Below are 22,032 nucleotides of genomic sequence, written 5' to 3' on the forward strand. Positions count from 1 at the left end.
CAATCAATGAAATGAAATGCATCATTAGACAACAGAGAGTGGTAGGGAGTGGAGAAGTTTTTAAATCAGTGAGCACATGCCCTAAGTGGGCAAAAACCCATCTTCTGAACCACAGCCATATTTTAAGTAAAGAATGTGCAGTGCAGAGAGGAGAAGCAATGAACCAAAGAACGCCTGTGTAGCCAAGGCAGAGGGGAAGCCGCGTTCGGGATTCCTCACCCCAGCCACCTTCCCTCCCACTGTGTCACTGTGGGAAGCTGTGTGTGCGTCAAAATGTGCAGCCTCAGATGCCGTCCCTCCCACCTTCAAAAGGGCAGTTGATGAACGACTCTTCAGGGTAATTGCAATTTCATGGATCAGGAGGTGTAGCCAGTTCACATTTTTTCCCGCTAGATAATTAAGCCATTACCAGACTCTGAGCCACAGAGGGATTGTCTTGGTCTCCCGTGGCCTCCAGGGGCACCCTTCCTTTTCTCCCTGACGCAGCCAGCTGTATGAGTTTTCTCCCATTGTTGCCATGTGAGGTACTCTTGATAAAGGTATTACAATAGTAACGTTGTGTGATGTGGTCCAGCTTCCTGGGCAAGTCATCCCCCATTGTTGTGTCTCAGTTTCCTCATCTGCAAGAGAGAATTGAACAGATGATCCCTAAGGTCTCTCTGATCTGTAATGAGGGTGACCAGATGCCTGATCTCTAATGAGAGTGACCGGTTTGCCTGGGGAGCTCCTGATTTATGCCCGTTGCTCAGTAGGGACCTCAACAATGTCCCCCATTACCCTCCAAAGTGTCCCCATTTGCATGAAAAGTCATGCCCCCCTCCAGCCAGTGCAAAGTGTCCCCATTTGCATGAAAAGTCATGCCCCCCTCCAGCCAGTGCAAAGTGTCCCCATTTGCATGAAAAGTCATGCCCCCCTCCAGCCAGTGCAAAGTGTCCCCATTTGCATGAAAAGTCATGCCCCCCTCCAGCCAGTGGTGCGTGGAGTCTACTCAGACCTGCTTTTCAGGGTTGATTGTGCCTGGGTTCCGCACTCGAAACTGGCCATGGTGAGAGTGTTTACACCACAGCCAACAGCAGGCCCCACAGATCAGAACTTCCCCTGTAGAGCTATTGCTCAGCATCCATCAGCACCGCGCCCACTCTGGCTCTAATGATTGACTGCTTTGCATACATGTCTGGGCCAGCTGCCAGGTTGTCAATGAGCAAACATTTGACAACAAAGTCCACTAAAAAGAAATACTTTGGTGACGATCCAGTTGGCACAATAAGTATTTTGGTTTTTCCAATGACTGAACCATGAAAATTCCACTCACCCCAGTGTCGGTCCTGGTGCTCAGTGGTTACAATGAGAACGAAAGCAAGACCCACTGGTTTTGAGTGTGTTTTTCTGTTTCACCAGTTGGTATCCTTGAATTGACCCAGATAGTGGGAAACACAATGTCTTGGCCATAGCAGAGGCTCCCAGCACTCTGGGGGAAAGAAGAGCCTGGAGTTGCTTATTCCTACATCTCCCACTGACTAGCAGGGTGACTGTCTTTCTTGATCTCAGATGCCCACTTGAAAAAAGAGCAGTTAAAATACAGCCCGTACCCATGTGTGAACAGGCTGCTGATGAGGTCTTCCCTCCTCATGTCTAGGCCTTCGGACTGCAGGCCTTCTGTCCTAGGGGTCTTTTCCCACCCCCACACTCAGGAGCGTGTACAGATGTTCCCTCTTCCTCCAATAAAGTGTACCTGAAATATGCCATACGTGTGCCCAGGAGCCACAGCCACAAGCAGGGACATCTCAACCTCAGGACCTCTGCATGGCATCATCAAGGAGCCAGAGACCCAGAAAGCCTGGATGCCAAAGGTCACATGGAGGTGAGTGACCACCAGGAGCAGAAATGAGGGCTCCTGTCTCCCAGGAAGAATGAAATCCGGGTGGCCTTGTCGCTTGGAATAGTAGAGACCCTTAGAGGTGATAAAGTCAACTCAACTCATTTTACAGATGGGTAAACTGAGTCTGAGAGTGGGGCAGGGCCCCCAGGGAAGCAGTTCTGCATAGTGGTGAAGAGTAAGGAGCCCTCAGTAGGACTCAGTTCCCCATGAAACCTGCCACTGGTGAGATACCTAGATTTAAACAAGTACTTAAGCTCTTGGCTCTCAGTTTGCTCGTGTGAGGAGAACACCAGTTTCCACATCTTGGGGTGATTGAGAATTAAATGAGATGGTAATGCAGCCTGGGGCGGGACCCCAGGCAATTGGCTCATGGAGAGTTTGACATTATTTATATATATATATATATATATATATTTTTTTTTTTTTTTTTTTTTTTTTGCTGTGGCTGTAGTTAGTTGCCTTCTCAAGATCTATTATCCCCCTAGATTCCTAATAGGAATCTGAGCATTTTAGTCACATGGTTTGTGTGGGCTCAGGGGCAGTTTGGGACAATCACATGCTCTGTCTTCTTTGACGCTGTTATGGATTTAAGAATGAGGTTGCTACATAAATTAGTGAAATCGGAGCAGATCTCAGGACTTTCACTAGATGTGATGGGAAGACCCCCTCTCTTCTGCTGTAGGTAAACAGGAAGCATAGAACCCCAGGTGCTGTCAGGAGCTACCTGACAACCACATGGGAAATCATTCCGAAGGTGAAGCTGCCACAGGGAGCGAGAGACACAGCCCTGGTGACTTTATCAACTTCTGGAACAAACTAGCCTGAAGCCCTTCCTATCTCTTGACTTTCCAGGTACGTGGACAGGTAAATCCCCTTTATTGTTTAAACCAGTTTGTATATCTGCTACTTGCACCCTAACTGTTGATGTGATTTCCCAAGGTCACATAGAACCAGAGCTCAGCAGCTTCAGCTTCTCAATAAATAAGAGAGTGCATGAAAAGCAGCAATATACAGGTGATCCTTAAAAAGGAAAGCTTCTCCCTTCTTCCCTTTCCTCTTGCAGTCAAAGCAATTTCACCTACACCATCAAAAGTTGGATTTCTAGATTGCTCGTGGAGAAATACACTTGTTAGCCTGGACTGTTTGGGGCTTTTTCAAATAGTTGCATGCCTTGGGAGATATGATTGATAGAAGATGTGACACACGAACCATTTGGAGTACAGAGAGGCACTGGAACACTAGCTACTGGGTTGAGTTGAAAACTGAGAACCGGTTTAGTTAAGATTTTATTAATTACTTTTCCATGATTCCACTTGCTGCTTGGGACTCACATAAGCAAGGATAGAGAATCCAGTGGAAAGGCATTTTCATGGGTTGGAAGGCAAATATCTCCTCCACAGTGTGATTCAGGGACCCAGGTGCCTCCCGCTTGGTGGCTCTCCTCAACCCCAGCTGGAGTCCCTGTGGGACACAGGGAGCTCAGGAGCTTCCATAAACAGGGATGGGAAAGACAGACACCTTTATTTTCACTCGCTTCTAACTGAAATATAGCTTTGGTTCTATTATGAATGCCGGAAACAGACGGCAGTAGTATTAGCAGCCCCAGTGAACTTTCTGGCCGTGGAAATCAGATACTTTCTCCTCACATTTCTGCTGTGGATATCATGAAACTTTGTCTACTTTCATTTGAAATTGCAGTAGCTACTACATCATGTTACTGAATGCACTGGTAAAGTGCACGCATGTTTATATGTTGCTCCATATGTTTGTATATATTTCAGTGTCATCAATTTCCTTTCTGCCCCTACATAGTTCGCAGATATAAAAGCATTGTTCTGATAAAGTTCCAGAGACTTCACCAGATGTTGAAGGGTCCAGGGCCTAATAAAATTAATACGCCATACCCTGGGGGCTTGTTCTGCACATCTGCCAGTGAGAGGGAAAGGAGGGGGAGATGTCACCTCCATAACACAAGCCTTGGCTGAGATGTGACATGCACCACCCTCACTCAAACCTCCTCCAAGTGCCTGTCACCAGGGGGACACGGGGGCCAGGACATGGAGTGGTCGAGTGGGCAGCACCTGGCTGTGTGCTGTGGGAGCACTCTGCTTTCAACGGCAGGAGGGGAATGCGTAGGGGTGGGGGCAGGGTAGTGGGAGGCCCCTGTTACCAGTGCTAAGAGCCAGGACTGTTACAAGATTCAAGAGAGACCACCCATGCAATGCCTTTCCCTGGGCCTAAACACACTTATTTATTATTATTATTATTACTGCGTAATTGTTATGCCCTAGAATGTCTGTTTCCCTGTGGGTTTCCCCCAGAGACTGTGAACTACTTGAAGCAAAGGGCTGTGTCTGATTCATCTCATTATTTCCAGCTTTGACCACAGGGTCATCGTTGTTCATTTGTCCCAATATTTGTGGGATTCCACTGGGAACAAAGTGAATAATGATGACATACAGTTGTTTTTCTGACACTTCTGCCCCCAGGAAAACAAGGCAAAAGGTCTGTGACTGTGTCTTCCGGCACTGGGACATGTTCTTAAACGACAGAGCCACATCCATGCCTCTACCTTCCAGTAAGGTTTGCCTGCTTAAGCATACTTGTTGAAAATCAATTCCACATGAACCCTCACATGTACACGTGTGCACACACAGATGCATGCACACACCAGCCAGACACTGCCTCTTTCCTTCTCCGACTCCCACCCTGCCTCCAAGAGGAATATTTATGATTTTTAATAAACTGTGACCACAGCTAATTAGGCTCCTCACCCATGCCCCCAAGGCCACTAAGGGGCTGTGACGGTTGGCATTTCCTATCTCCAAGTGCAACGAGGCCGCACATGCCACACTGATGAACTCACCGTGTAGCAGACTCCATCCCTGCTGCCTGGGAGAATGCTCGTCTTTCAAACCAGATTAAAAGAAAACAAGAGCTGGGCCCATCCCAGCATCATGAGCCCAGAATTATGCACTTCACTGAAGTAGGAATGTGGCCCATTCATTACTGTGTGTCATCAATTAATGACTATGTGAAATACAGCCCCCAGGGTGTGCTGATCCCCCCAGAGGGTGGCGGGAGGGACTGCTGTGTGCTGCTGAGCTGGTTTAACTCCCCTGGCACGGAGAGGGATCTCCTGCCTGTGTGCCTTAGAGCTGCGTTTTGGGAGAGGAGCAGGGAGGCCCCCAAAGGGCGTGGGCATCTGGGGAGAGAAAAGCTGCTGTGGTTCATTTCCTGAACTCAGTGGGCAGCAACATGGAGTGGCCTGGCTCACCCAGGGGACCAGGCCAATGTGTTACATGCAATTTAGTGACAGGTCTCAGTCGCTCCAGGGCAGCGACTGAACCATCCTGGCTCATTAACTCCAAGGACTGACGTGGCCAGCAGGGAGGAGACTGGAGGGTCAGCAGTCAGCCTAGTCCCTTGCAGTGGCTGAAGGGATCCCATCCTCAAGAGACATTCGCAGGCCTGATGCTTCTGTGTGTGAGAGGGAGGGGAACTGAGGGTGAAGGCGAAACTTTGATCTCATTCCTGCTGTGGTGCTGGTGTACATGGAGCCAGGCTGCTGGGCTGAGTGCCATGGCCACGTTCACCAGCCAAGGGACCAGGGCAGTGGCTTTGTAACCTGTGTGTGTCTCCACTTCCTCCCCATGGAACAGAGATGAGCAAGGTGGATCCCTGGCTCCTAGGGTTACTGGAAGCATCAGATGCACTCATTGGTGCACATGCTTAGAACCAGCACAGGCACTAGAAGGAATGTAAGGGCCTGTTTTTATCAGGGATATGCTTGCAAAACCATCTGTGCCACGGAGACTATAGGTGAAAATCAGGTGTGAAAATCCTGCTGACCCAGCTTCCTTTAAACCTTTTCTAAAGTTATACTGATTCTTCATAAGGAATGTATTGGTCAAGGTTCTCCAGAGAAACAGCTCCAACAGGATAGACAGGCATGTATACTGGAGGACATTCATTATGGGAATTGGCTACTAAGTTTTCATAATGGATGTATTGGGCAAGGTTCTCCAGAGAAACAGCTCCAACATTATGGGAACTGGCTACTAATTTTTCATAATGGATGTATTGGGCAAGGTTCTCCAGAGAAACAGCTCCAACAGGATACACAGGCATGTATATCAGAGGACATTTATTATGGGAACTGGCTCAGGCGATGGTGAAGGCCAAGGAGTCCCACAATCTGCTATGAGGAAGCTGGAGAATGGGAAAGTGAGTGGCACAGTTCAGTTCAAGTCTGAAGGCCTGAGAGCCAGGAGGGCCAATGGTGCAGCTCCCAGCCCAAGGCCGAGGTCTGAAACCAGGGATGGGAAACTGGAGTAAGTCCGGGGATCCAAAGGCCCACAAACCAGGAGCACTGATGTCTGAGGGCAGGACAAGACAGATGTCCCAGGCCTGAAGAGAGAAGGAACTCGCCCTTTCTCTGCCTTTTTGTTTTATCCGGGCCCTCAGGGGATCGGATGGGGCCCACCTACTTTGGGGAAGGGTGTTCTTTTTACTCAGGCTACTGATTCTGATGCCAGTCTCTTCCAGAAACACCCAGAAATCGTGTAATCCCAGCTACATGGGCATCCTTTAGCCCAGTCAAATTGACACACGAAATTCACCATCACGAGCCCACCCTTCATCAACCTGGCACCCATGTGCATCTCCTTAGATCACACTCCATCTCCAAACAAAGACAAAATAAGGTGTGAATCCACCTAACATCAAACAGCTCTCCTGCATACAACCAGAAACACACCAGCCTCTTCCCCAGAGAGGAAATTAAGTCCCTGAGTGTTCACTCCCGACATCTCATAACTTAACACGATGATGTCAAATTAACAATACTGCAATATTGATAGAAAGCCAATTCATCTTATGTTACATGATAAATATGAGAGGAAAGAAAACAAAGACATTTGCTGAATGTGTACATTTACACACACGTATTCATAGGAAGAAGAAGGAAATGCTCTTGTCAGGTGGCAAATGCTGTGTATGATATTCTGATTTCCAAAGGGTAAATTTGAACATTTTGTTTTTTAACCTGTTGAGAGTATGTTTTGTGCTGTCTTTACAATGTAATGAAGTATCTGTTTTCCTGGCAACTTCCTTTCATGATGACAATGGTTATTTATAAAGCTCCACATTTGCCCTACGGTGGGGCGCACCTTGGGGTGGAGGGTCTGCAGTACTGAAGCCAGCAGGCCAGGCGGGGGGTGGGTGGTGGGAGAGAGGGCTCGGATACTTCAGCCTTCTGTGTGATCGATGTGTAGTGGCTGGGTCACCACCCCAGCGTTTGGCCATTACCACATCAGAAAGCAATGAAATCACCCGGCGGGACTGTGAGGCAGATCGGACTTTTGAATATAAGCCCCTGTGAATCCGATCCATGAAACTTTCTCCATCACACCCTCTACGTAGTTGTCACACAGGGTGGACACTTGCAGAATTTAATGACGATCGTTTGAATGCATGACTTGCAACACAGGTGGGAACAGGTGGGAACGCCATTGGTGCCGACCTCAGGGCCCGGCAGGAGCTCGGCGGCTTTCTGCGGGAGTGGAAGGCTTCCCTCCCATTCCTGACCAGCGGTTAATGGGCTTCTGTGGCCATCCTTTTGGTTTCCCCCAAGCCTTCTCCCCTTGACATTTTTTCCAGGACATGAACAGTGGTGGGTACTTGGGCCACCTCTCCACTCGGGCAGGAGTTGGCAGTCTGCACAAACATCTGTTCTCCTTCCCCGAGACAGGCGCTGCCATCCGAGGGCAGGACCCGGGAGACAGAATGACATTTCCATGCAGGCTGCCATGGTGCTTAGGCAGGAAGGGGAGGAGAAGGGGCCTCCGGGTGGCGGCATCTCCTGATGTAATTAGTCCTTGTGGACCTCACCTCCTGCGGCTTGCCGGCTCAGGGCCTGAGCATTTGTCAGGGCTGTGACGGGGACCCCCCACCTTGCAAGGGCGACATATGGCTGAGGAATTCGCAGTCCCAGGAGTCGGGTCTTGGGCATGCTCTGTTCCCAGATTCATCACTGCAGTGGGCTAAGCCGAGAGATGACTTCTTCGGGAAGCAGCTTTTCCCTGCTGCTGAAGTCCTTGGAAAAGAGGACTAGGGTGACTCTAATAACCATCACGGGAACCTCCCTTCTTTTCAAAGGATGGGACTCAGTGAAAGCTTTTCAATTATTTCAGCAGGGCCTATTGAAGAATAATATTAAACAAGGGGCAAAGACTTCAGGATAATAGAAGAGCAGGGTCCTTACCCAGGCTGGAGTGCAGTAGCACCATCATAGTCCACTGTAGCCTCAAGCTCCTGGGCTCAAGCAATTCTCCCACCTCAGCACCCTGAGTAGCTGGAACTACAGGCATGCGCCGCCACTCTCTGTTTTTTGTTTGTTTTGTTTTGTTTTGTTTGTAGAGGTGGGAATCTCACTATATTGCCCAGGCTGTTCTCAAACTCCTGGGCTCAAGCGATCCTCCTGCCTCCCAAAGTGCTGGGACTACAGGCATGAGTCAACACACTTGCCTGATTCTTTTTAAAAAAAAAAATTGGTAGAGATGGGGTCTTGCCTCGTTGCCTAGGCTGGTCTCCAACTCCTGGCTTCAAGTAACCCTCCCATCTCGGCCTCTCAAAGTGCTGAGATTACAGGTGGGAGCCACCATGCCTGGCTAAAATGCAAGGTCTTATATGTAAGAAAAATTCTTATTGTTTGTTAGCTTCTCTCAAACAAAATAAACTTTTAAAAAGCTATTATTTATTGAGCACTCTCCAAGTGCTAGGCATTCTGCTAAGCTCTTTAAATGTAGTTTAACTCCACAAAATTTCCAGCTTTATAAATCAAATAGGCTGAAAGTGAGTGATCTCATACGGTTCAAACTAAGACATTCCATTTCTTAAAAGTCTAGGTGATAATTGATAATATCCCTATTTTACAGATGAATAAATTGAGGGTCAGAGAGGTTAAGTAATTTGGCCTCGGTCACGCAATTCATAAGAGTGGCAGAACCAGGATTTAAATACAAACATTAATTTATGTAATAGGAACACTACATGATGCTAATCTCAAGTGTGGAATTTTTTAAAAATTTACTAAATTTGGAGTCTTTTTGACTCCAAAATTTCACACTTGAGATTACCGTCATATAGTGCTCCTATTACACAAATTAATTTTTGTAAATTGCTCAGAATGGTTCCCGACAAGGGAACTGCTATATAAACAAGGTTAAATAAGAATAAATTAAGAAAGTATTTTGTGCTCATTCCAGTAATTGTTACACGTTAAATCCTAGTCACTTAACATAAAATCCTCTATATTTTGCTGTGTTTGGCCATAAAAGCCTCCCAGTCCTCCTCATGCTCCATAAACCATCAACACAGCCCCAGCGCCCCCTGCTCCGTCCTCCGAAGTGCACGTCCAGAGGTTTCTTGCATATGAACTTGTCACAGACCCCGGGTCAGATAAGTCTCTATTTTTCTCTTGGAAAATGTGGAAGCCATCATAAGGACCATTTCTCCTTTTTCACCACGGTATTATAGAAACATAGAGATGGAAAGTTCCAGGCAGAACATCTAGTCCAAACTCTCCCACATCAGAGCCTCTCCTGAGAGCAAGAGGCAGGTGGCAGAAGACCTGGGGGTTAATCCCATTATATACCCGAATCCAGTGTGTGGCCTCGGGCACGTCTCATAACATCTCTGGATCTGCAATTGCCTGTGGTGTGGGGATTGAACCTGATCTTCTGTGTGTGTGTGTGTGTGACTCACTTCACTTTTATTATAAACAAACACAGTCTCAGATAAGTACAACTAGCTTCAGAGGTGATATTAATAGAAATTATTGCAAAATTATTCTTAGGTTACAAATAACTACTATCCCACATCAAGAAGGGGAAAATCCCACTCAATCAAAGGAAGGGTATCCTACATATGTTTCCATGGCAATGAGTTTATGCATTCTCTAATTCTTTCTGGCTAGTTACCCACCACTTCTCCAATGGGTTCATTCAATTTCTTGGAAAATCATATTGACCAATGAGAGCATCCGGGACACATGGACATGCCAAGTTCCTGGTGGACATTGCTATTATGAAAATACTCAGGTCTTGAGAGTTCCTCTGCTGAAAGATCCCAAAATGCTTTATGAAAAGCATTAGTCACGCCTCAAAACTGCCTGTTGAGGCAGGTCAGTATTATTACCCCCATTTTAAAGGAAGGAAAACTGAGGCACATTATAGTTAGGTCCCTTGCCCAGGGTCACATAGCAAGTCAGTGGCACAGTGGTAGGAGAGGATTGGGCCTGATCTTTAACGTTTGCTTTCAGATTCAATATTCCGTACGTCAGATCATGTGATTTCACCATGAAACGATACGTCCTCCTGAAATGTCACATGCTCGTAGAGCATGACCTCATGGGAGAGGGCCGTCGGCTTCCACGTCACCTCTTTCTTTTCTCTTTGTATGGTTTGGATAGGTCGTTCATGCACTCAGGACAAACATGTACAAGGTACAAAAGGGTTTACAGTGAAAAATAGCTTCACCCTGCTCACACTTCCCTCAGCTACCCCAGCCGCCTCCTGGGAGGCAGCAGCATCACTTTCTTCCTGTCCTTCTGGAGCCAGTCCATATGTGTGAAAGCAATCACATGCGGGTGCACCTGCAGCCCAATGGACACTGGCCACACACCTCCCTCACCCCTAACCTGTTTGGGGCTGACCCCCTTCCTCTGGGTTCTCCAGCTGTCCTCAAACTGTCCTTTCTCCTCTGGCCCCTTTTGTGCTCTTTATTTTGGAACCTGATGTCCAGACTTTAGGACTCAGATCATGAGAAATTCCGTTTTTTTTACGGAACAAAGCTGGATGGAGAATGACTTTGACGAGCTGAGAGAAGAAGGCTTCAGACGATCAAATTACTCTGAGCTACAGGAGGACATTCAAACCAAAGGCAAAGAAGTTGAAAACTTTGAAAAAAAACTTAGAAGAATGTATAACTAGAATAACCAATACAGAGAAGTGCTTAAAGGAGCTGATGGAACTGAAAACCAAGGCTCGAGAACTACGTGAAGAATGCAGAAGCCTCAGGAGCTGATGCAGTCAACTGGAAGAAAGGGTATCAGCAATGGAAGATGAAATGAATGAAATGAAGTGAGAAGGGAACTTTAGAGAAAAAAGAATAAAAAGAAATGAGCAAAGCCTCCAAGAAATATGGGACTATGTGAAAAGACCAAATCTAAGTCTGATTGGTGTACCTGAAAGTGATGGGGAGAATGGAACCAAGTTGGAAAACACTCTGCAGGATATTATCCAGGAGAACTTCCCCAATCTAGCAAGGCAGGCCAACGTTCAGATTCAGGAAATACAGAGAACGCCACAAAGATACTCCTCGAGAAGAGCAACTCCAAGACACATAATTGTCAGATTCACCAAAGTTGAAATGAAGGAAAAAATGTTAAGGGCAGCCAGAGAGAAAGGTCGGGTTACCCTCAAAGGGAAGCCCATCAGACTAACAGCAGATCTCTCGGCAGAAACCCTACAAGCCAGAAGAGAGTGGGGGCCAATATTCAACATTCTTAAAGAAAAGAATTTTCAACCCAGAATTTCATATCCAGCCAAACTAAGCTTCATAAGTGAAGGAGAAATAAAATACTTTACAGACAAGCAAATGCTGAGAGATTTTGTCACCACCAGGCCTGCCCTAAAAGAGCTCCTGAAGGAAGCACTAAACATGGAAAGGAACAATCGGTACCAGCTGCTGCAAAATCATGCCAAAATGTAAAGACCATTGAGACTAGGAAGAAACTGCATCAACTAACGAGCAAAACCACCAGCTAACATCATAATGACAGGATCAAATTCACACATAACAATATTAACTTTAAATGTAAATGGACTAAATTCTCCAGTTAAAAGACAAAGACTGGCAAATTGGATAAAGAGTCAAGACCCATCAGTGTGCTGTATTCAGGAAACCCATCTCACGTGCAGAGACACACATAGGCTCAAAAGAAAAGGATGGAGGAAGATCTACCAAGCAAATGGAAAACAAAAAAAGGCAGGGGTTGCAATCCTAGTCTCTGATAAAACAGACTTTAAACCAACAAAGATCAAAAGAGACAAAGAAGGCCATTACATAAAGGTAAAGGGATCAATTCAACAAGAAGAGCTAACTATCCTAAATATATATGCGCCCAATACAGGAGCACCCAGATTCATAAAGCAAGTCCTGAGTGACCTACAAAGAGACTTAGACTCCCACACATTAATAGTGGGAGACTTTAACACCCCACTGTCAACATTAGACAGATCAACGAGACAGAAAGTCAACAAGGATACCCAGGAATTGAACTCAGCTCTGCACCAAGTGGACCTAATAGACATCTACAGAACTCTCCACCCCAAATCAACAGAATATACATTTTTTTCAGCACCACACCACACCTTTTCCAAAATTGACCACATACTTGGAAGTAAAGCTCTCCTCAGCAAATGTAAAAGAACAGAGATTATAACAAACTATCTCTCAGATCACAGTGCAATCAAACTAGAACACAGGATTAAGAATCTCACTCAAAGCCACTCAACTACATGGAAACTGAACAACCTGCTCCTGAATGACTACTGGGTACATAACGAAATGAAGGCAGAAATAAAGATGTTCTTTGAAACCAATGAGAACAAAGACACAACATACCAGAATCTCTGGGACACATTCAAAGCAGTGTGTAGAGGGAAATTTATAGCACTAAATGCCCACAAGAGAAAGCAGAAAAGATCCAAAATTGACACCCTAACATCACAATTAAAAGAACTAGAAAAGCAAGAGCAAACACATTCAAAAGCTAGCAGAAGGCAAGAAATAACTAAAATCAGAGCAGAACTGAAGGAAATAGAGACACAAAAAACCCTTCAAAAAATCAGTGAATCCAGGAGCTGGTTTTTTGAAAGGATCAACAAAATTGATAGACCGCTAGCAAGACTAATAAAGAAGAAAAGAGAGAAGAATCAAATAGACACAATAAAAAATGATAAAGGGGATATCACCACCGATCCCACAGAAATACAAACTACCATCAGAGAATACTACAAACACCTCTACGCAAATGAACTAGAAAATCTAGAAGAAATGGATACATTCCTCGACACATACACTCTCCCAAGACTAAACCAGGAAGAAGTTGAATCTCTGAATAGACCAACAACAGGAGCTGAAATTGTGGCAATAATCAATAGTTTACCAACCAAAAAGAGTCCAGGACCAGATGGATTCACAGCCGAATTCTACCAGAGGTACAAGGAGGAACTGGTACCATTCCTTCTGAAACTATTCCAATCAATAGAAAAAGAGGGAATCCTCCCTAACTCATTTTATAAGGCCAGCATCATTCTGATACTAAAGCCGGGCAGAGACACAACCAAAAAAGAGAATTTTAGACCAATATCCTTGATGAACATTGATGCAAAAATCCTCAATAAAATACTGGCGAACCGAATCCAGCAGCACATCAAAAAGCTTATCCACCATGATCAAGTGGGCTTCATCCCTGGGATGCAAGGCTAGTTCAATATATGCAAATCAATAAATGTAATCCAGCATATAAACAGAGCCAAAGACAAAAACCACATGATTATCTCAGTAGATGCAGAAAAGGCCTTTGACAAAATTCAACAACCCTTCATGCTAAAAACTCTCAATAAATTAGGTATTGATGGGACGTATTTCAAAATAATAAGAGCTATCTATGACAAACCCACAGCCAATATCATACTGAATGGGCAAAAACTGGAAGCATTCCCTTTCAAAACTGGCACAAGACAGGGATGCCCTCTCTCACCACTCCTATTCAACATACTGTTGGAAGTTCTGGCCAGGGCAATTAGGCAGGAGAAGGAAATAAAGGGTATTCAATTAGGAAAAGAGGAAGTCAAATTGTCCCTGTTTGCAGATGACATGATTGTATATCTAGAAAACCCTATTGTCTCAGCCCAAAATCTCCTTAAGCTGATAAGCAACTTCAGCAAACTCTCAGGATACAAAATCAATGTACAAAAATCACAAGCATTCTTATACACCAACAACAGACGAACAGAGAGCCAAATCGTGAGTGAACTCCCATTCACAATTGCTTCAAAGAGAATAAAATACCTAGGAATCCAACTTACAAGGGATGTGAAGGACCTCTTCAAGGAGAACTACAAACCACTGCTCAAGGAAATAAAAGAGGATACAAACAAATGGAAGAACATTCCATGCTCATGGGTAGGAAGAATCAATATCGTGAAAATGGCCATACTGCCCAAGGTAATTTACAGATTCAATGCCATCCCCATCAAGCTACCAATGACTTTCTTCACAGAACTGGAAAAAACTACTTTAAAGTTCATATGGAACCAAAAAAGAGCCCGCATCACCAAGTCAATCCTAAGCCAAAAGAACAAAGCTGGAGGCATCACACTACCTGACTTCAAAGTATACTACAAGGCTACAGTAACCAAAACAGCATGGTACTGGTACCAAAACAGAGATATAGATCAATGGAACAGAACAGAGCCCTCAGAAATAACGCCACATACCTACAACTATCTGATCTTTGACAAACCTGAGAAAAACAAGCAATGGGGAAAGGATTCCCTATTTAATAAATGGTGCTGGGAAAACTGGCTAGCCATATGCAGAAAGCTGAAACTGGATCCCTTCCTTACACCTTATACAAAAATCAATTCAAGATGGATTAAAGATTTAAACGTTAGACCTAAAACCATAAAAACCCTAGAAGAAAACCTAGGCATTACCATTCAGGACATAGGCATGGGCAAGGACTTCATGTCCAAAACACCAAAAGCAATGGCAACAAAAGAAAAAACTGACAAATGGGATCTAATTAAACTAAAGAGCTTTTGCACAGCAAAAGAAACTACCATCAGAGTGAACAGGCAACCTACAAAATGGGAGAAAATTTTCACAACCTACTCATCTGACAAAGGGCTAATATCCAGAATCTACAATGAACTCAAACAAATTTACAAGAAAAAAACAAACAACCCCATCAAAAAGTGGGTGAAGGACATGAACAGACACTTCTCAAAAGAAGACATTTATGCAGCCAAAAAGCACATGAAAAAATGCTCATCATCACTGGCCATCAGAGAAATGCAAATCAAAACCACTGTGAGATACCATCTCACACCAGTTAGAATGGCAATCATTAAAAAGTCAGGAAACAACAGGTGCTGGAGAGGATGTGGAGAAATAGGAACACTTTTACACTGTTGGTGGGACTGTAAACTAGTTCAACCATTGTGGAAGTCAGTGTGGCGATTCCTCAGGGATCTAGAACTAGAAATACCATTTGACCCAGCCATACCATTACTGGGTATATACCCAAATGACTATAAATCATGCTGCTATAAAGACACATGCACACGTATGTTTATTGCAGCATTATTCACAATAGCAAAGACTTGGAACCAACCCAAATGTCCAACAATGATAGACTGGATTAAGAAAATGTGGCACATATACACCATGGAATACTATGCAGCCATAAAAAATGATGAGTTCATGTCCTTTGTAGGGACATGGATGAAATTGGAAATCATCATTCTCAGTAAACTATCGCAAGAACAAAAAAACCAAACACTGCATATTCTCACTCATAGGTGGGAATTGAACAATGAGATCACATGGACACAGGAAGGGGGATATCACACTCTGGGGACTGTTGTGGGGTGCGGGGAGTGGGGAGGGATAGCATTGGGAGATATACCTAATGCTAGATGACGAGTTAGTGGGTGCAGCGTGCCAGCATGGCACATGTATACATATGTAACTAACCTGCACAATGTGCACGTGTACCCTAAAACTAAAAGTATAATAATAAAAAAAAGAATAAATAGCAAAAAAAAGATGAGAAATTCAGACCCCAAAGGACCTCCCTGTATCCCAGAGAAGAAGCTGGTAGAGGAGGCCAAATTCGGGGAGGGGGTGGAGCTGGCTAAATGGAAGGAGGGGCATGTCTCTCCTCCTTTGGGCACTAAGTTCGAATGATATCTAGAAAGGGAAGAGAAAGAATTCCATCCAGGAAGAGCAGGGAACATCTTTTCAGGAACATTTTTTTTTACACGTTTGTCTAAAGCACTTCCCCGTGACCCCATTTGGACTGGGAAGACTGGAGGAAGAGTTAGCACAGCAGGTGTCCCCACGCAGCCACTGCTGGCAGATTTGTGTCACATCCCTTTGCACTTGAGCTACATTTGAACTTCCCCACCGTGGCCCATGTCCTGTGGGGTCTGGCCCTGTCCACCTCCACAGCCTGAGCCTCAGACCCCACCTCACCCTGGCTGCACAGCCTCTTTGTCTGTTCCTCCAACCCCAGCTCCTGTCCAGCATGGAAGGCTTCCAAATGTCCTGGATGGGCCATTGACTCCCTCCTATCAAGGTGACGCACAAAAGTGGCTCATCCTCCTGCTTGGCTATGACCTTAGAGAAGCCTCCTTGGCCCCCAGGTTTGCACTCACCCCTCCCCAGAGATTCATCATCAGGTTCTACATTTTTCCATAACATTTAACACAGTCTGAAATTATTACATTATATTTTACCACATTTATCATGTTTACTTATGTATTTTTTCTGTCACCACTGGGGTACGACGTCTATGAAAGTGAGGGCTTTGGTTCACCTTGTTCCCTACTCTCTCCCCAGTGCCAAGAAAAGCATGTGTCAGGTGCTCAGTACCTTAACTGAATTGTTCAATGAATAATAGAAAATTTCAAAGTATATACTTTCCCCATTTTCCCAAAGATTCGCTAAAAATGTGGTAGAATCGAGCTCTGTTTTGCCAGTGGCATGGTGTCCCTTTGTCAGTCCTTGCTTAGAAATAAAGCCGGAGAGGGAAGTCAGGAAGTAGAACCTCGGTACTCAAATGAGGGCATCAGTTCCCACCGGGGCAGCCCTGGGAAGACGGTATGGTTGGCCAACGTCTGCCCATTTCCAGGCGGGCCTGTCCACATACCCACAGTCACCTGTCCTTGGCGCCAGGGTGCACACCCTGGCCAGTCCCCACACATGGCCGTGGATGGAAAGTTCTGTATCTGTGCCACTAGGCAGAGGTGGCTGCACAATTAAGAAGCTGAATTTTAGTTTAATTTTAATTTACTTCAAATTATTATTTTAAAGTTTTACTTCAATTGTTCTTTTCTTTTTTTGAGACGGAGCCTATTGCCCAGGCTGAAGTGCAGTGGCATGATCTCGGCTCACTGCCAAATTATTCTTTAAAATTATTTAGCTAATTGCTACCATATTGGACAGTGTGGCCCTGACCTGTTAAGCCAAGTCAGGAAGCTGCATTTCTCATTCATTCCTCGGGACAGCCCCATGAGAGGTGGCTACCGTTACTATCCCATTTCACAGATGAGAAAACTAAGGCCCAGGGAGGTAAATAACTTGCTCAGGGTCTTCAAGTAGGAAGCAGCAGAGCTGAGATTCCAGCCCTGAGCTGGCACTCTTCAGCACTGCACAGTCCACCCTCTCTGCACTCTGGCCAGCGTCAGCATCACCTCCAGGGACAGTGCATGCACCAGGAAGGACACAGCTTTGGAACCATCTGCGTGAAAATGCAAATGTTTAGGTTTGCATTGCAAACCCCACTGCAAATCAGCTGTGACTTTGGACAAAGCCCATCATTTCTCTAAAGCCCCAACTTCTACGGATTGCATCCGCCTTCCCTTCTTCCCCACCTCCACCCCCAGTAATTCCTGCTCCACCTTCAAACCCCCAACATTCATCTCACTCAAACTCCCTTTCAAAGGCTGGGCTCATGTCTGTAATCCCAGCACTTTCAGAGGCCAAGGAGGGTGGATCCCTTGAGGTCAGGAGTTCAAGACCAGCCTAGCCAATATGGGGACACCCCATCTCTACTAAAAATACAAAAATTAGCTGTATGTGGTGACGTGCGCCTGTAATTCCAGTTACTCTGGAGGCTGAGGCAAGAGAATTTCTTGAACCCGGGAAGCAGAGGTTGCAGTGAACTGAGATTGCTCCATTGCACTCCAGCCTAGGCATCACAGTGAGACTCCGTCTCTAAACAAATAAATAAATACAAACAACTCCCTTTCAAGATTAGCTCTCTGCATTTCTGGTCATCAGTTATTCCTACTCTAATAGGTGTTCTGGTTATCTCTTGGTGTATAACAAAACCACTTAAGGATTGAAAGCGACATGATTTTACGGGTTGGGAATTCCGGAAGGGTTCAGCTGGGCAGCTGTTGCTAGAGGTCTCTCATCTGGTTGTCGTCTGATGTTGACTGACATGTCAGATAGGTATCCAGGACGGTGCATACATATGTTGGTGGTTGGGGCTGGACGTCACCTGGAATCTCGGCAGGTGGCAGATTAGAGCCTTCACGTGATCCCTCCATGTGGCTTGGTCTTTCCTCTGCCTGGCATTTGGGTCCACTAGACTGAGCATCCCAGGAGATCCAGGAGGAAGCTATCAGCCTTCCTGTGATCCATTCTCATGAGTCCCAGAAGGCCACTTTTACAGCCAGCTATTGATCGAGCAAGTCACTAAAGCCAGCCCAGGGCCCGGTAACAGGATTACAGCACAGCTCTTGATGGCAACATGGGAATGGCACTTTGTAAGAGGACCATGAACGAGGAGGGAGGTACTGTCGTGGCCACTTTTGTACAGTAAAATCTGTCAGAGAATGAAGGTGAAATAAGTCAGTGTGTTTCCTTTCTCAAGGGACTTTGCATTTAAATTTGATCTTTCCTTGACACGGTGCAAATGAGTTTCCCAGAAAATAATACTTGGTATCCTGCTGCCCGTCCGGGGTCTCCCAGCACTGCTTTCATTTCCCTGTATGTGTGTTGTGGGGGGCGCCGTCCGCACAGTCCTCTGTAGGGGCTCCATCGAATTTTACCACAAAATTACTATAATTCATAATAATAACAATCGCAATACCTAATATTTGTGAAGAGATTTTTATGGAAATGGTCAAGTGCTAAGAACTTTCTGTATTTCTTCTCATTTAATCTCTCTGAAGGGCTAATGATTCTCATTTCAGGTGGCTGAATGACGGATCCAAGATCTCGACAATCTAATTAACAAGTGGGGAGCCAGGCTTCTTAGCAAATCTCTCAGAGTGAACCTTGACCGATACATTTTACACACACACACACACACGCACACATATGGGTTCATATTGGGAGTTAGTCTGAACGATTGTGGGGGCTGCCTGAGCAAGTCTGCCATTCGTAGGGCAGGAGGACAGGAAGGAAACGTCCTGAGCTGGAGCTGCATGGGCCCAGCCAAGCTGCACCATCCACGGGTGGGAGCTCTCCTTCCCTCCCTCTCTTATTGTGACATGTGTGTTATTTCCAGCTTGAGGCAGCTAAAGACAGTGCTGCCATGAGCCCACACAGATATCTTGGTGCACCGAGACACAAGCTTTGCCAGGGGATATGCTTAGGAATGGAATTACAAATTAAAGGATATCCTCAAGTTCGACCTTCTAGACAATTCCAAACTATTTCTTCAAGAGGTGTCCTGGCCGGTGCAGCATTTTCCATCTGAGAAGCTGCAGTCAGCCTCCAGATAACCTCTGCTCACCGGTCCACGTCCTGTTCTCTGAGACCCAGAGGCCGCTTCCAGGTCCAGTCCTCCTTGCCTATGAATACCACAGCGCCAGGGCATAGTAGGTGCTGAATGAAATATCTGTTGACTGAATGAACAGGGGAGTTAACTTTGAAAACAGCGTGTCTACCCTCCTGGTCTATGCTGTTCAAGTTCTTTCCACTGATGACCTATGCCAGCCTATAAGGCGTCTTTATGCCAATTAGAGATAAAGAGACCCCTTTGGGTGGGCAAATTGCAAAAATTCTTCCGCTCTGCAGAGAAGCGGTTACAGTGGCTTATGGCATGAATGGTGGGACCCAAACTGCATTTCAGCCCCCGATTGCGTTGGTGAAAGACACACCCAGGGGCAATCCTAAGCAGAGGCCCTCATTCCCGGGTCTCACCTGTGGGCTCTGACCACACTTCTGTGGATCAAAGTTCTTCAAAGGCAGCAATGGTCCCCAGACTTTTTGGCACCAGGGACTGGCTTCATGGAAGTCAAGTGTTCCAGAACCAGGGGTGGGGAGGATGGTTTCGAGATGATTCAAGGGCATTATATTTATCGTGTATTTCATTTCTATTATTATTACATTGTAATATATAATGAAATCATTATACAACTCATGATAATGCAGAATTGGTGGGAGCCCTGAGCTTGTTTTCCTGCAGCTAGGTGGTCCTGTTTGGGGATGGTGGGAGGCAGTGACAGATCACCAGGCATTAGAGTCTCATAAGGAGCACGCAACCTAGATCCCTCACGCCTGCAGTTCACAATAGGGCTCACACTCCTGTGAGAATCTAATGTCACTGCTGATCTGACGGGAGACGGAGCTCAGGCGGTAATTTGAGCGATGGGGAGTGGCTGTAAATACAGACAAAGTCTCGCTCGCTTGCCTGCTGCTCATCTACTGCTGTACGGCGTGGTTCCTAACAGGCCACAGATTGGTTCCAGTCCATGGCCTGGGGATTTGGGACCCCTGAACAGCAGCATTCAGAACGCAACATGGTTACCAAGCCTTTCTAGTTCCCAAGAAAGCAGTTTTTCTAAACAATGCACACAGAGAAGTGAATCCAAAAAGCATCACAAGATTCCTGTTGGTCCAGGAGCTTTCAGGAAATGAGAGCCACGGGTCAATCTAGCCAAGGAAGCCCCCAGTCCCATATTTAAGTTTGAGTCTAAATCTCAACCCGGGGACTGCTCTTCCAGCTTCTGTTCTGGAGTCTCAGTCTGGTTTCCCAGGCAGGATGCAAGGACACAGGGCTCCCAGATGGCATTGTCACACCACGGCCCCCATGGCAAGAGGGTGCCAATAATTCCAGGGCTCGACTTCCAGAAAGGGACTTGACTCAGACACTGCGGTTTGGAATTAACCTGCTCAATTCAACCAACTGGGGAACAAACAAGATTCCACATTCGAGGGCACTGACTGGGCTGAATGTGCTGTGGAAAGCGGGCAAACATGAGTGGAACTTCTTAGTAAACAAAGGACGGCCCTTGGCAGCCTGCACGGTACCAGTGTTTTCTAAAATGGCATTTTATTGCCTACACAATTTAATTTCATGACAAATTCTGGGCCGCCTTCCCACACCCCATATTAAGTTATTTCTTTTTATTATGCTCATTTTATTGATGATGTCATGACACGGCCCATCAACCCTTAATTAAAACCACGGCTACAATGTTAGGCCCCCTTTAAACCGTGAAAACCAGGGTTTTGGGGAAGTCCTTTAGGAGAGTTTGCTGCTGGGACGGACAAGGACCCTGCTTGCTCCAGGGCAGTCATTGTGGGTTTCCAGAAAAAAAGCAAGAGGTTCTCAGAGGTACTGGGGTATGGGGGGATTCCAGGTTGTTAGGGGTTGAACTGTGTCCTCCAGAAAAAGGTGCATTGAAGTCCTAACCCCTCAGTGCCTCTGAAAGTGACCTTATCCGAGGGTCGTTGCAGATGTAATTAGTTACGATGAGGTCATACTGGAGTAGGGCGGGCCCCTAATTGAATATGACTGGTGTCCTTATAAAAAGATGGTCATGGAAACTCACAGAGACGCACGGGGTGAACACCACGTGAAGATGAAGAAATAACTCAGGGTGATTCTTCTGCAAACCGAGGGACACCACAGGTCTCCAGCGACCGCTGGAAGCTGGGAGGAGCCTGGGGAAAACCCTCCCTTACAGCCTCCGAAGGAAGCAGCCCTATGGACACCTTGATTTTGGACTTTCGGCCTCCAGCACTGTGAGACAACATGTTTCCATTGCTTTAAGACACCCAGTTGTGGTGTTTTGTTATGGAAGCCCCGGGACACTCACACACAGGGTTTGATTGCGTCTTCCTGAGTTTAATCACCCAGCCTTGAAATACGCCACATGCAGGCAAATCCTGTGTTTCCCATCGGAACCACAATCACATCTTCCTGGCCTGGACATCAGAGGCATTTTGGTGGGGACAGGATTTGCTCTGCAGCGGCCCCCAGCTTTGACCGTAGTTATAATCCGAACATTCGGCATTTGGGGGGAAATAAATGCACCCACATAATTAATTATAGA

At 45.9% G+C, this 22,032-nt stretch overlaps 1 long non-coding RNA gene across 2 annotated transcripts in view; it reads left to right on the forward strand.

Annotated features, from left to right (window-relative positions):
• Positions 1-1,643: 1,643 nt before the first annotated feature.
• The window catches only part of LOC129527404 (uncharacterized), a 54,961-nt gene continuing 34,572 nt past the window's right edge, over positions 1,644-22,032 (forward strand). For both annotated transcript variants that reach the window (XR_010131614.1, XR_010131615.1), the window contains exons 1-2: positions 1,644-1,861; positions 2,562-2,731. This is a non-coding gene — a long non-coding RNA (uncharacterized lncRNA). The remainder of the gene's footprint in view (positions 1,862-2,561; positions 2,732-22,032) is intronic.

The sequence above is a fragment of the Gorilla gorilla genome, chromosome 18, assembly GCF_029281585.2.
Source record: "Gorilla gorilla gorilla isolate KB3781 chromosome 18, NHGRI_mGorGor1-v2.1_pri, whole genome shotgun sequence".
Lineage (NCBI taxonomy): Eukaryota > Metazoa > Chordata > Mammalia > Primates > Hominidae > Gorilla > Gorilla gorilla.